This window comes from Budorcas taxicolor, chromosome X (genome assembly GCF_023091745.1).
Source record: "Budorcas taxicolor isolate Tak-1 chromosome X, Takin1.1, whole genome shotgun sequence".
In the NCBI taxonomy this organism is placed as follows: Eukaryota; Metazoa; Chordata; class Mammalia; order Artiodactyla; family Bovidae; genus Budorcas; species Budorcas taxicolor.
The window spans coordinates 85492015-85506707 of record NC_068935.1 but is presented as its reverse complement, the minus strand read 5'-3'; the positions used below and the strand labels follow the sequence as shown (position 1 = coordinate 85506707).

Genomic DNA, 14693 nt, shown 5'->3' with positions numbered 1-14693 from the left:
CACAGAAAAGGTTTATAAACTCGAACCCAAAACAACAAAGTAAATAGCAACAGGATCATACTTATCAATAATTACCTTAAATGTAAATGGATTGAATGCCCCAACCAAAAGACAAAGACTGGCTGAATGGATACAAAAACAAGACCCATATATATGCTGTCTACAAGAGACCCACCTCAAAACAAGGGACACATACAGACTGAAAGTGAAGGGCTAGAAAAGATATTTCACACAAATGGAGACCAAAAGAAAGCAGGAGTAGCAATACTCATATCAGATAAAATAGACTTTGAAATAAAGGCTGTGAAAAGAGACAAAGAAGGACACTACATAATGATCAAAGGATCAATCCAGGAAGAAGATATAACAATTATAAATATATATTCACCCAACATCAGAGAAGGCGATGGCACCCCACTCCAGTACTCTTGCCTGGAAAATCCCATGGACAGAGGAGCCTGGTAGGCTACAGTCCATGGGGTCGTGAAGAGTTGGACATGACTGAGCGACTTCCCTTTCACTTTTCACTTTCTTGCATTGGAGAAGGAAATGGCAACCCACTCCAATGTTCTTGCCTGGAGAATCTCAGGGAGGGGGGAGCCTGGTGGGCTGCCATCTATGGGGTCACACAGAGTTGGACACGACTGAAGTGACTTAGCAGCAGCAGCAGCATTCACCCAACATAGGAGCACCGCAATATGTAAGGCAAATGCTAACAAGTATGACAGGGGAAATTAACAGTAATACAATAAGAGTGGGAGACATTAATACCCCACTCACATCTATGGATAGGTCAACTAAACAGAAAATTAGCCAGGAAACACAAACTTTAAATGATATAATAGACCAGTTAGACCTAATTGATAGCTATAGGACATTTCACCCCTAAACAATGAATTTCACCTTTTTCTCAAGTGCACACAGAACCTTCTCCAGGATAGACCACATCCTGGGCCATAAATCTAGCCTTGGTAAATTCAAAAAATTGAAATCATTCCAAGCGTCTTTTCTGATCACAATGCAGTAAGATTAGATGTCAACTACAGGAAAAAAACTATTAAAAATACAAACATATGGAGGCTAAACAACAAACTGCTGAATAACCAACAAATCACAGAAGAAATCAAAAAAGAAATCAAAATATGCACAAAAATGAATGAAAATGAAAACATAACAACCCCAAAGCTATGGGATTCAGTAAAATCAGTGCTAAGGGGAAGGTTCATAGCAATACAAGCTTACCTCAAGAAACGGGAGAGAAATCATATAAATAGCCTAACTCTACACCTAAAGCAATTCCAAAAAGAAGAAATGAAGAACCCCAGGGTTAATAGAAGGAAAGAAATCATAAAAATCAGGGCAGAAATAAACTAAAAAGAAACAAAGGATCATCCCAGTGCACCAGCCCCAAGCATCCTGGGAGGGAGGTTGGGAGGGGGGTTCAAGATGGGGAACACGTGTACGCCCATGGTGGATTCATGTTGATGTGTGGCAGAACCAATACAATATTGTAAAGTAATTAGCCTCCAATTAAAATAAATAAATTTAAATTTAAAAAAAAGAAACAAAGGAGACCATAGCAAAAATCAACAAAGGTAAAAGATAGTTCTTTGAGAAGACAAATAAAATAGACAAACCATTAGCCAGACTCATCAAGAAAAAAAGGGAGAAGAGTCAAATCAACAAAATTAGAAATGAAAATGGAGAAATCACAACAGACAACACAGAAATACAAAGGATCATAAGAGACAACTATCAGCAATTATATGCCAATAAAATGGACAACTTGGAAGAAATAGACAAATTCTTAGAAAAGTATAACTTTCCAAAACTGAACCAGAAAGAAATAGAAAACCTTAACAGACCCATCACAAGCACGGAAATCGAAACTGTAATCAGAAATCTTCCAGCAAACAAAAGCCCAGAACCAGATGGCTTCACAGCTGAATTCTACCAAAAATTTAGAGAAGAGCTAACACCTATCCTACTCAAACACTTCAGAAAATTTCAGAGGAAGGTAAACTTCCAAACTCATTTATGAGGCCACCATCACCCTAATACCAAAACCTGACAAAGATGCCACGAAAAAAGAAAACTACAGGCCAATATCACTGATGAACATAGATGCAAAAATCCTTAACAGAATTATAGCAAACAGAATGCAACAACATAATAAAAAGATCATACATCATGACCAAGTGCACTTTATCCCAGGGATGCAACGATTCTTCAACATTCACAAGTCAATCAATGTGATACACCATATTAACAAATTGAAAGATAAAAACCATATGATTATCTCAATAGATGCAGAGAAAGCCTTTGACAAAATTCAACATCCATTTATGATAAAAAAAAAATAATCCTCCAGAAAGCAGGCATAGAAGGAACCCTCAATATAATAAAAGCCATATATGATAAACCCACAGCAAACATTATCCTCAATGGTGAAAAACTGAAATCATTTCCCCTAAAGCCAGGAGCAAGACAAGGGTGCCCACTCTTACCACTACTATTCAACATAGTTTTGGAAGTTTTAGCCACAGCAATCAGAGAAGAAAAAGAAATAAAAGGAATCCAGATTGGAAAAGAAGAAGCAAAACTCTCAGTGTTTGCAGATGACATGATCCTCTACATAGAAAACCCTAAAGACTCCACCAGAAAATTGCTAGAGCTAATCAATGAATATAGTAAAGTTGCAGGATATAAAATTAACACACAGAAATCCCTTGCATTCATATACACTAACAATGAGAGAACAGAAAGAAAAATTAAGGAAACAATTCCTTTCACCATTGCAACAAAAATAATAAAATACTTAGGAATAAATCTACCTAAAGAAACAAAAGACCTATATGTAGAAAACTATAAAAGACTAATGAAAGAAATCAAAGATGACACAAATAGATGGAGAAATATACCATGTTCATGGATCGGAAGAATCAATATAGTGAGAATGAGTATACTACCCAAAAGAATTTATAGATTTAATGCAATCCCTATCAAGCTACCAATGGTATTTTTCAGAGAACTAGAACAGATCATTTCACAGTTTGTATGGAAATACAGAAAACCTCAAATAGCCAAAGCAATCTTGAGAAAGAAGAATGGAACTGGAGGAATCAACCTGCTTGACTTCAGGCTCTACTACAAAGCTACAGTCATCAAGACAGTATGGTACTGGGACAAAGACAGAAATATAGATCAATGGAACAAAACAGAAAGCCCAGAGATAAATCCACGCACCTATGGACACCTTATCTTTGACAAAGGAGGAAAGAATATACAATGGCAAAAAGACAATCTCTTTAACAAGTGGGAAAACTGGTCAACCACGTGTAAAAGAATGAAACTAGAACACTTTCTAACACCATACACAAAAATAAACTCAACATGGATTAAAGATCTAAATGTAAGACCAGAAACTATAAAACTCCTAGAGGAAAACATAGCCAAAACACTCTAACATAAATCACAGCAGGATCCTCTATGACCCACCTCCCAGAGTAATGAAAATAAATGCAAAATAAACAAATGGGACCTAATTAAGCTTAAAAGCTTTTGCACAACAAAGGAAACTATAAGCATGGTGAAAAGACAGCCTTCAGAATGGGAGAAAATAATAGCAAATGAAGCAACTGCCAAAGAATTAATCTCAAAAATATACATCCAGGTCCTGCAGCTCAATTCCAGAAAAATAAACGACCCAATCAAAAAATGGGCCAAAGAACTAAACAGGCATTTCTCCAAAGAAAACATACAGATGGCTAACAAACACATGAAAAGATGCTCAACATCACTCATTATCAGAGAAATGCAAATCAAAACCACAATGAAGTACCATCTCAAGCCGGTCAAAATGGCTGCTATCCAAAAGTTGACAAACAGTAAATGATGGAGAGGGTATGGAGCAAAGGGAACCCTCTTACAGTGTTGGTGGGAATGCAAACTAGTACAGCCACTATGGAGAACAGTGTGGAGATTCCTTAAAAAACTGGAAATAGAACTGTCATATGACCCAGCAATCCCACTGCTGGGCATACACACTGAGGAAACCAGAATTGAAAGAGACACGTGTACCCCAATGTTCATCACAGCACTGTTTACAATAGTCAGGACATGGAAGCAACCTAGATGTCCATCAGCAGATGAATCGATAAGAAAGCTGTGGTACATATACACAATGGAATATTACTCAGCTATTAAAAAGAATGCATTTGAGTCAGTTCTAATGAGGTAGATGAAACTGGAACCTATTATACAGTGTGAAGTAAGTCAGAAGGAAAAACACCAATACAGTATACTAACGCATATATATAGAATTTAGAAAGATGGTAACGATAACCCTATATGTGAGACAGCAAAAGAGACAGATGTCAAGAACAGACTTTTGGACTCTGTGGAAGAAGGCGAGGGTGGGATGATTTGAGAGAATAACATTGAATCGTGTATATTATCATATGTGAAACAGATCACCAGTCCAGGTTCGATGCATGAGACAGGGTGCTCAGGGCTGGTGCACTGGGATGACCCTGAGGGATGGGATAGAGAGGGAGGTGGGAGGGGGTTCAGGATGGGGAACACATGTACACTCATGGCTGATTCATGTCCATGTATGGCAAAAACACTACAATATTGTAAAGTAATTAGCCTCCAATTAAAATAAATAAATTTTTTTAAAAAAAGAAAAATAATATTAGATAACAGTATTCATTTAGTATATGGATATGGCCAAAGTAGTGATTGTACTAAAATTACTAAATTCTTTACAGCACTGTTTTGTTATATGAACATGTTTTCTATGTATGTGCATCACATATGTATATGTATCATATGGAATAGATATAATAGAAAATCCATATATGTGTATACACACACACACATACACACACAAATATATAATACAGTCTACATATTAAAACTCTGGAAATTATAAGGAAAGTATCACAGCCTCTGGATTTCTTTTTTCATTTTTAGCTGTAGCTAGAATTTTTTGTGATGCAGTGAATTGAGGAGAAGTCAACAGGAGAATTAAGCTCAAATGAATACATCATACACCAACTTCAAAGAATGGACTTCATCGGCCCTTTGCCCATGGCTGTGTTTTGAGCACCACCTTGTTAGTAAGCTGAAACTTAAAGCAGTTCTCTTGACTCCAGTGCTTGAGTGGTTTACATTATGCTATGTGAGTTAGTAACTGGGGAAACCACATGTGATAAGAAAAACCTATGGTGATGACAAGAGAAATTGATTTTTTCCATAGTTTTCACACAACATAAAAACATAAAAGGAAGGGTTTATTCTGAACAATTTTCCACTGTTACATAACTATACAATGTTCTGAGTAAAAAGAAAGACCACTCTGAGACTTTTGAATTCAAAATATCTCCATTTGCTGTACAGCAGAAACTAACACAATACTGTAAAGCAACTATACCTCCAATTTTAAAAAATGTGGGAAAGGTGGAGGCAGGAAAATCCAAGCTGCTAGGTGGAAGAGAGTCCTTTCAAATAGTGCTTTGCATGATTGTCTGTAGCTAAATCAATAAGAAAGTCAGGTAAGTTACTTAGAATTTATCATAGGATATATGTAATATAAGGAACTAAAAAAATAGTCTTCATGAGTACCACCATTTGATGCTTATCTAAACAAAATTTGCATCATTTGCAAAAAAATCTCCCTATAGTGTCAAAAATGGAGCGGGAGAGGAGTAGATATTTACTCCATAGAGTATTACATTAAACTATTTTAATATATTATATGAAATCTAAATGTTCTAAAGGCCAACCTTAAAATGTAGACAAAAATGTTGCAACTGTACTAACACTCATTACACATATTTAGACAACTTTATCACTATTGCTCAGGAAAGGCCTGTCCTGGTCTGGTAGAATTCTACAGAAAAGTCTTGTGTTTGGTGTAGTAAAGGATACTGGGCTCTAGCAGCCCACTAATCTAATTAATAAAATGGTACCCTTTGTACCAGGAAATGTCAACCCACTCCAATCTTCTTGCCTGGGAAATCCCATGGACAGAGGAGACTGGTGGGCTACATACAGTCTATGGGGTCGCAAAGAGTCAGACATGACTTAGCAACTAAACAACAACAATCACTTTTCATATCACACTTGAATTATTAATTTTTCAGAGAATTTGAATGCAAAAAGTAACAATCAATATAATTTAAATGTCATCTCACAATTAAGAAAGTATCTCACAAGTCTGTTCAGTTGCAAGTTTTTATGTTTTATTACATTGCTAAGAAACAGATACCTGGCGCTTCCCTGGTGGTCCAGTGGTTGAGATTCAGAACTCCCAATGTGGGGGGCCTGGGTTCGATCCCTGGTCAGGGAACTAGATTCCACATGCAGCAACTAAAAAATCCCATGTGCTGCAACTAATACCAGGAGCAGCCAAATAAAGAAAAATAAATTTCTTTCTTAAAAAAAAAAAAAACAGATACTCTTTCTGAATCATCCTTGTGATTCAGGGAATCACAGACTATTCCCTGGCCATTTCACAAACTTTGTTGGATGTGTTAGAATTTTCTAGGTGGTAAAAAGAAAGTTTTTAATTTTTTAAATTACTATGGACTTAAATGAGTAGCAAGTTTCTGCCCTGTATTTCTGAAAAAATATCTGGGAATAACTATAACAATAACAAAAGCTGAAAATTATTTTCAAGGACTAAAGAAAACAAATGCATTATCGTGCATGCTACATGTTATCAGTTAAAATAGCCAACGGTGATGAAATATCTGAGGGAAAAAGTAGAGCCTTTTACAAATGTAGAAGAAAATGTTACTTCTCTGGGTCTAAGTACAGAGTACCAAGGACAAGGAGAAATACGTCAGAACAAGCAGAAAAATTGGGTCATATACCTCGAGAATCAAAACTTCTTATTTATTCTCACTGAGAGAATTACTGTGAATAACTAGGTGAGTTTGATACCAGCATAAGGAACAGAAAGGGAATGAGAAAAGCAGGGAGCAAATTCGAATAGCCAGAAGAGTGGCTTTGACTATGAGCATGGTGTCAGAATTTCAAGAATGACAGAAAAAGCAAGTAGACAGATGGCAGAGACACTTGCTGAAACCATAGGGAAGAGAGTTTCAAATATGTTATCATTGCTTTTGAACATTCAGTCAAATATGTTATCATTGCTTTTGAACATTCAGTGCCCATAACTCTCTGTGAGGAAAGCTCTGCTAGCCTTTAAGACCTTTTGCATTGGGAAATATGGGAGGTTTAAACTGAAAAAGCCTAAGGTTTCTTGAGGAAAACAAATCTATGATGGGGCATTCAAACCCAAAGCAGCATTTTAAAAAATCGAAGTACTGATGATTTGCAATACTGAGTTAGTCTCACGTGTACAGCAAAGTGATTCAGTTATGTATTTTTTCAGGTTATTTTCCGTTACAGGTTATTACAAGATATTGACTGTAGTTCCCTGTGCGTGTGCGTGCTAAGTCACTTCAGTTGTTTCCGAGTCTTTGCAACCTTATGGACTGTAACCCGCCACGCTCCTCCGTCCATGGGATTCTCCAGCAAGAATACTGGAGTAGGTTGCCATTTCCTCTTCCAGGGGATCTTCCCAACCCAGGGATTGAACCTGGGTCTCTTATGTCTCCTGCATTCACAGGCAGGTTCTTTACCACTAGTGCCACCTGGGAAGCCCTGTAGTTCCCTATTAGTGAAGTCACTCAGTCATGTCCGACTCTTTGCGACCCCATGGACTATAGCCTACCAGGCTCCTCCATCTTAACCTATCCCTCCTCTCCCTCCCTTCCCTTTTGGTAACCATAAGTTTATTTTCTATGTCTGTGAGTCTGTTTCTGTTTTGTAAATAAATTTATATGTATCATTTTGGGGGTGCTTCCCTGGTGGCTCAATGGTAAAGAATCCACCTGTCAATGCAGGAAACATGGGTTCAATCCCTGGTCTGGGAAGATTCCACATGCAGAGGAGCAACTTAGGCCCAGTGCCACAACTACTGAGGTTGTGCCCTAGAGCCCACGCTCTGCAGCAAGAGAAGCCACCACAGTGAGAAGCCCAAGCACCACAACTAGAGAGCAGCCCCTGCTTGCCACAACTAGAGAAAGGCCCTTGGGCAGCAATAAAGACCCAGCACAGCCAATAAATAAACCAACAAATAAAACTATTTAAAAAAAAAAAAAACAAGGTCAATGCAGAAAGGCATCACTGAGAAAGGTGTTTGGGGTGAGGGAGAGGGGAAGTAAATACAAAAATCATCGATGTAATCACCTGTTTTTTCCAGAAAAAGCTTAAAATGAGTCATCTCTCTCCCTGTGTCTCCTCTACCCACCTCCTCCACCACTCTTATGATTCCAGAGAGGAAATAATAGCCAGTAATCACTGTGGTCACAAGTAACTGATGGTCACAAATGCATGATCATGTACATAAAATTATTTCTACTTTAAAATACAAATTACCAAAATGAGGAAATATATGCATACACTCAGTTAATGAAGGTTAGCATAGAGACAGCCAGCTGTACTGTTCCCAGTTACTGCTCTTCATTGCTCAGAATGCATCTACTATAATTATATTCTTCCTAGAACACTCGGATACACATGTTCATGTGCACACACACACACAGGCAGGCTAAACACAGTCAAGCAACATATTCCCACAAAATTTAGCTTATGTTGTTATTTCATCTGTGCTCTTGGAACCATGGAAATTCAGAGCAACAAGAGGCTCTGTGTCCAGAGTCTTATCCAACATACTACGGTTGCAGCTGTAGAAAATTAGGTCAAAGCCTGAGATGGGAGTTAGGAGCAGGCTTCTGACTAGATTCTGAGTGTGCTCCTTGTCCCAAGATTAAGATGGCATGAAAGAGACTCCCAGAAAATGCTAACTTCCCATCAAAGAGGCCCCCTTTGACATTGGAGAGTGACAACATCTATCATACATAAAGCACTATTGTGAGGACATTACTGAGCTCTGGAGTGTGAATTATTCTTTTATCTTTAATTTTATCATCTAATAATGCTTTGAAAGTACAAATATCATTTTTTGATGCTATGCCTGCAGGGAAATTAAGAAGTGATCACTGCAGTTTTAAACACTGTACTTCCAAAATAGACATATAACTTGTGATTTGGGAGGAATGTTGTCACCTAAGGGGCTGGATTATAAAATTCCAACTTAAAAACAGGATAGGTGTGAAAGGTGTTAGCTGCTCAGTCGTGTCCGACTCTTTATGACCCCATGGACGATGGCCCACAAGGCTCCTCTGTTCATGGAATTCTCCAGGCAAGAATACTGGAGTGGGTTTCCCGACCCAGGGATCAAACCCAGGTCTCCCAAATTCTACTTTAGGAAAGTGTTGGAGGAAAAGTGGGGGAGGGGATGTTAGAAGGATACCATAGGGAAATTAAGAAATATCACAGCATTCCAAAAAAAGTTAAAGAGGAATCCTCATCCCCTCCCCCACTTTTCCCATAACGCTTTCTTAAAGTAGAATTTGTGGAAAACCTATTTTGTTTTTAAGTTGGAATTTGATAAGCCAGCCCCTTAAGTGATTGCATTCCCCCAAAATCAGGAGTTATGTGTCTATTTTGGAAGTACAGTCCTTCCTTCAGGGGCTTCCTAGGTGGCTCAGTGGTAAAGAAATCTGCCTGCCAATGCAGGAGATGCAGGTTTGATCCTTGGATGGGGAAGATGCCCTGGAGAAGGAAACGGCAACCCACTCCAGTACTCTTGCCTGGGAAATCCCACGGACAGAGGAGCCTGGCGGGCTATAGTCCATGGGGTCGCAAAGAGTTGGACACGTCTGAGCACAAACATCCTTCTTTCAAAAAGATCTCAGAACAAACTGGAGGCTGCCAGAGAGAAAGGGTTGGGGGTGCTGATGAAATAAGTGAAGAGGATTAAGAAGCACAAACTTCCAGCTATAAGATAAATAACTCCCATATATATAATGTACACATCAGGAATATAGTCAACAATATTGTAGCATACTTGTCTGGTCATGGATCGTGACTAGACTTACCATGATGGTCATGTCACAGTATATTCTACTGTTCTGTTCTACTGTTCAGGGCATGTGCATATACACATGCTAAGTCACTTCCATCATGTCCAACTCTGCGACCCCATGGACTTTAGTCCACTAGGCTTCTCTGTCCGTGGGATTCTCTAGGCAAGGACACTGGAGTGGGTTGCCATTTCCTTCTCCAGAGCATCTTCCCAACCCAGTGATCGAACCTGCATCTCTTACATCTCCTGCATTGGCAAGCAGGTTCTTTACCACAAGTGCCACCTGGGAAGCCCAATATATATCACAATATATACATATGTCCAATCATCATGTTGTACATCTAAAACTAATACAATGTTCTTTGTCAATTATATCCTAATAAAACCAGGAAAAGCAAAAAAAAAAAAAAAAGAAAAAAAAACCTTTTTAAAAAAGACCTCAGAACACATACCACCACATACATGCCAACTTGTATTCAGCACTCACTTTCCCTGAATGCTCAGATCTCTTTGCTAAGAGATTTAGGGCTTAGATGTAGTCAGGTAATACATATACACTTAATACATTTTCTTGTCATTTATTTCAATATATTTAGTAAAAGTAGCCTGCTGCATATGTCTAACTCTCTTGGGCGGTTCCCAGTTCTATCTCCTACAAAACAATTTCATTTGGAGTTTTCCTCTGAGTTTTAACATCAGAAAAGATGAAAGCTTTGGACTATTGTTGTTGTTTAGTTCCTAAGTCATGTCCAACTATTTTGCAATCCCATGGACTGTAGCCCACAAGGTACCTCTGCCCATGGGATTTCCCAGGCAAGAATACCGGAGTGGAAAAAAAAAAAAAAAGAATACTAGAGTGGGTTGCCATTTGTTTCTCCAGGGGATCGTCCCAACTCAGGGATCGAACCCACATCTCCTGCATTGGCAGGTGGCTTCTTTACCACTGAGCCACCGGGGAAGCCCAAGCTTTGGACTATAGTTATTATAAACTCTCTTCATTCTCCAAAAGCACAAAATTAACTTGTTTTCTTATAAATAAAATTACTCCACTGACTACAACAGCACAATCTGAAGCTTCCAGTATTTCTGTATCCTGTGACAATGGAGAAGCAGCCCTGTGTGGTTCCATGATGGGAGTCCTCAAAACATGCCAAAGATAGAGATGGAGATATGGATGAATTACACTGTAGCAGTCAAAGCAGGCAATTTTCAGTCTCTGCTTGGGCAACAAAATAACCAATCTCTTCATTTTTTGATTCTAGGTTAAAACAAAGAGCTACCACAAATAGCTGAAATTTGGTGGTGGGGGATTCCTAGAGAAAGTCAGCTTCGTTAAAGTGCTATCTATCAAACCTCATGCCAGAACCACTAAGAAAGTAAGAAATCCCCTGAACTTGAGACATTTCGTCCTTGCCCACCCTGTGATGATGGAAACTCCTTTAGTAACCAGGAGGCATTAATCTCACCATGGCAGGGTGCAAAGAGATAAAACTAGGGAACAGGATGGTCTAAAATAATTAACAGCTCTCTAAAGAGTTGGCCCTACTAACATGGCTCATTCTTTCCAAATATAGGAATACATTTCCTTGGGGTTTTGTTTTTTTTTTTTTTTTGGCCCTGCCATGCAGCATGTGGGATCTTAGCTCCCCAAACAGAGACTGAACCCATGCCCCTCTGCAGTGGAAGCTCACAGTCCTAACCACTGGGCCACTGGGGAATTCCCAATACATTTCCATTTTTTAAAAAGCTTACACATGATTAAATTCATTAGGAGGACTGAAAGTACTATCTTTTTCTTCAAACAAACAAAATTGCTTTTCAGCACATGTTAGAAGGAATATAGTAGTAGAAAGAGTGGGGCTGTAAAAACAAGACCTAGCTAAAAGATACCACTTATTTGCTATATGACCTTGGGCAAGGGCAAAATGCATACCTGCCTCAGCAGCAGCTCCATCACAACTATAACACCATATTCCACAGTCTCATGCAGAGAGCAAGTGAGAATGTATCTCGAAACTTTTTGGTAATTCCTGAAGTCTCATATACATTGTTTTTATGACATTAGAATAGTACACAGTTTATAATAATTACTAAAGTATTTTTGTCTGCAGGATAGATTAAAAAACAAATTTTATGTGAAAACACATATTTTACCTTCACTGAAACTCATACCCCTATTCGTACATGACAAAAAGAAAGGGTCAGCTGAAAGCTAGAGACAGGGACAAGAGCTGAGGAAAAGGCAGCAGTGTTACCAAATAGACACAAAGTCTGCTGCTTTCAGTACAGCGTCCTTTTGGAAAGAGGAAAGGTCCTCCCCAACCTGCCCCATCTCCAACTGGGCACAGGAAACCTATTAACTGAGGGAAGGAGAAAGAGAAAAGCACTTTAGTGACTGCAACTGCTAGCACACACCAAACCTAAGAATTTGTTAGGTTCTAATATGGAAAGAAAAAGATTTTAGAGGGGCTCAGAGAATAGGACAGGAATCTTACACAGAAATAGAAAAGAAAGGAAGAGCCCTTGGAATCCTGATTTTAGACATTGTTCATTCTTAAAAATACAGAAAGCTATATTCTCAATTAAGTTTTCTTCTATAGTGTATTTACATACTGGTGTTTTTAAATTTTATTTTATTTTACCATTTTATAGAGTAGCTAACACAGGCAGTGGTCAGCTCATTGGGGTGGCTGGTGAATGCACATGGACCATGACCAGTCATGCGTCACATTCTATGGAAACTATAACTGAAGATATAGAAACCATAAGGGTTATATGCCATTTCTATAAACCTCATCCATGTGCTACTTTTTTCTAATTTTCTGTTCCCTCTTCTCCTTGCTTTCTTCTGCTGTCCATATTTCTTTTGTAACTTACAAATTGCTCTCTCTTCTATCTCCTTTCCACACAGAAAGAGTGTACAAGTTTTTAAAGGTACGATAAGTTTTCAAAATACAGAGATATCCATATTTATATACATTTTGTCCAGTTGTTAAGGAAACTTTTTTCAAGATTGAGTCTATGATAGCACCAAAAAAACTGTAAGTGTTTCACAAATGCATTACTTTTTATTTAAAGAATTCAACAGTGTCAAAAGTAATCTATTTACATGGGGTTTTCACAATCCATGTTTCTCTGTCTTTTATTATCTAGGATTATAAACATAACAGGGCTTCCCTGGTGGCTCAGACAGTCTGTCCACAATGCAGGAGACCCAGGTTCGACCCTGGGTCAGGAAGATCCCTTAGAGAAGGAAATGGCAACCCACTCCAGTATTCTTGCCTGGAAAATCCCATGGATGGAGGAGTCTGGCAGGCTACAGTCCATGGGGTCACAAAGAGTTGGACATGACTGAGCGACTTCACTTTCTTTCTTTTCTATAAACATATCAAGGCAAAAAGTTATAATAATTAATGAACTAAGTCTTCATCTCAAGAAGTGAGAAAAAGAACACTGAAACAGTAAATTTTATACAGTTGAAGGACAGCAGTTCTGCTTCCAGCCACATGGACAAGACTCACCCTCCACGCAATGCAACTAGAGTAGCTCCCGATCACCCACAAGGAGGGAGAGCCCGCATGCAGCAACGAAGATCTGGCACAGCCAAAAAATAATGTGCACTATAAACCATAAAGCAATCAGTGAATAAAACCAAGAGTTAGAGCTAGTAAGCCAAAAAAAGAGATGAAATGAAATCATTTTAAAAAACCTAATTCAAAATAAAGCAATAAAAAAGGGAAAATGACAAGAGGGAAGGGGACAAACAGAATCAGATAGCTGCCTCACCATGCCACCTGCTCTAGAGCGAGTCATGGTGGTGGCACTGGTGGCCTGGTTGCTCCTGGCATCCATGGCTGGCATGCAGCAGCAGCAGGACACCAGTAACCTCAAGGCCGTCAACATTCAGGGCAAGCTGGTGTTGCTGAAGAAGTACGATGGCTAGGTGTCCCAGGTGGTGAATGCAGCTAGCAAATGCGGCTTCATAGACCAGCACAGCAGGACCTGAGGCCCCAGCACTTCAATGTGCTTGCCTTCCCCTGCAACCAGTGTGGCCAGCAGGAGCCCGACAGCAGCAAGATTTAGAGCTTTGCCCCGCCTCACCTACAGTGTCACTTTCCCCATGTTTCGCAAGATTGCAGTCGCCAGCACTGGTGTCCACCCTGCCTTCAAGTACCTGATGGAGACTTCTGGCAAGGAGCCCAGCTGGAACTTCTGGAAGTACCTAGTGGCCCCAGATGGAAAGGTGGTAGGAGCTTGGGACCCAAGCATGACGGTGGAGGAGATCAGGCTCCAGGTTACAGCACTGGTGATGAAGCTCATCCTGAAGAAGCAAGAAGACTTATAACCACTTTCCTTCCTCTCCCCCATCCCCTCCCCCCACCATGCATGAGTGACCAGAGCAAACTCAAATGGTGCTACAAAGACTCTCCTCCACTCTTATCCTGATACCTAACCCATCACTCTTGTCAGGGGAAAATTCTAGTAGTTTGATTATTTGAATCTTAGAGCAGCTTCTAGGAACCAGTGAGAGTTCTTGACCAATGACTTACCAGCTGGTAAGAACCTCTAGCCCATGAAAACATGTGGCAGATAGAAGCATTTCAAGCAGTAATCTCCTATCTATAAAGTGGGATCAATTCCTACCTCACAGGGCTATTGTGAGGATGAGGATGAAAAGCCTATGGAA

At 39.3% G+C, this 14693-nt stretch overlaps 1 pseudogene; it reads left to right on the top strand.

The window, feature by feature from the left end:
• The first annotated feature begins 13817 nt into the window (after positions 1-13817).
• Positions 13818-14351, top strand: LOC128070480 (glutathione peroxidase 7-like; annotated as a pseudogene).
• The last annotated feature ends 342 nt before the right edge of the window (positions 14352-14693 follow it).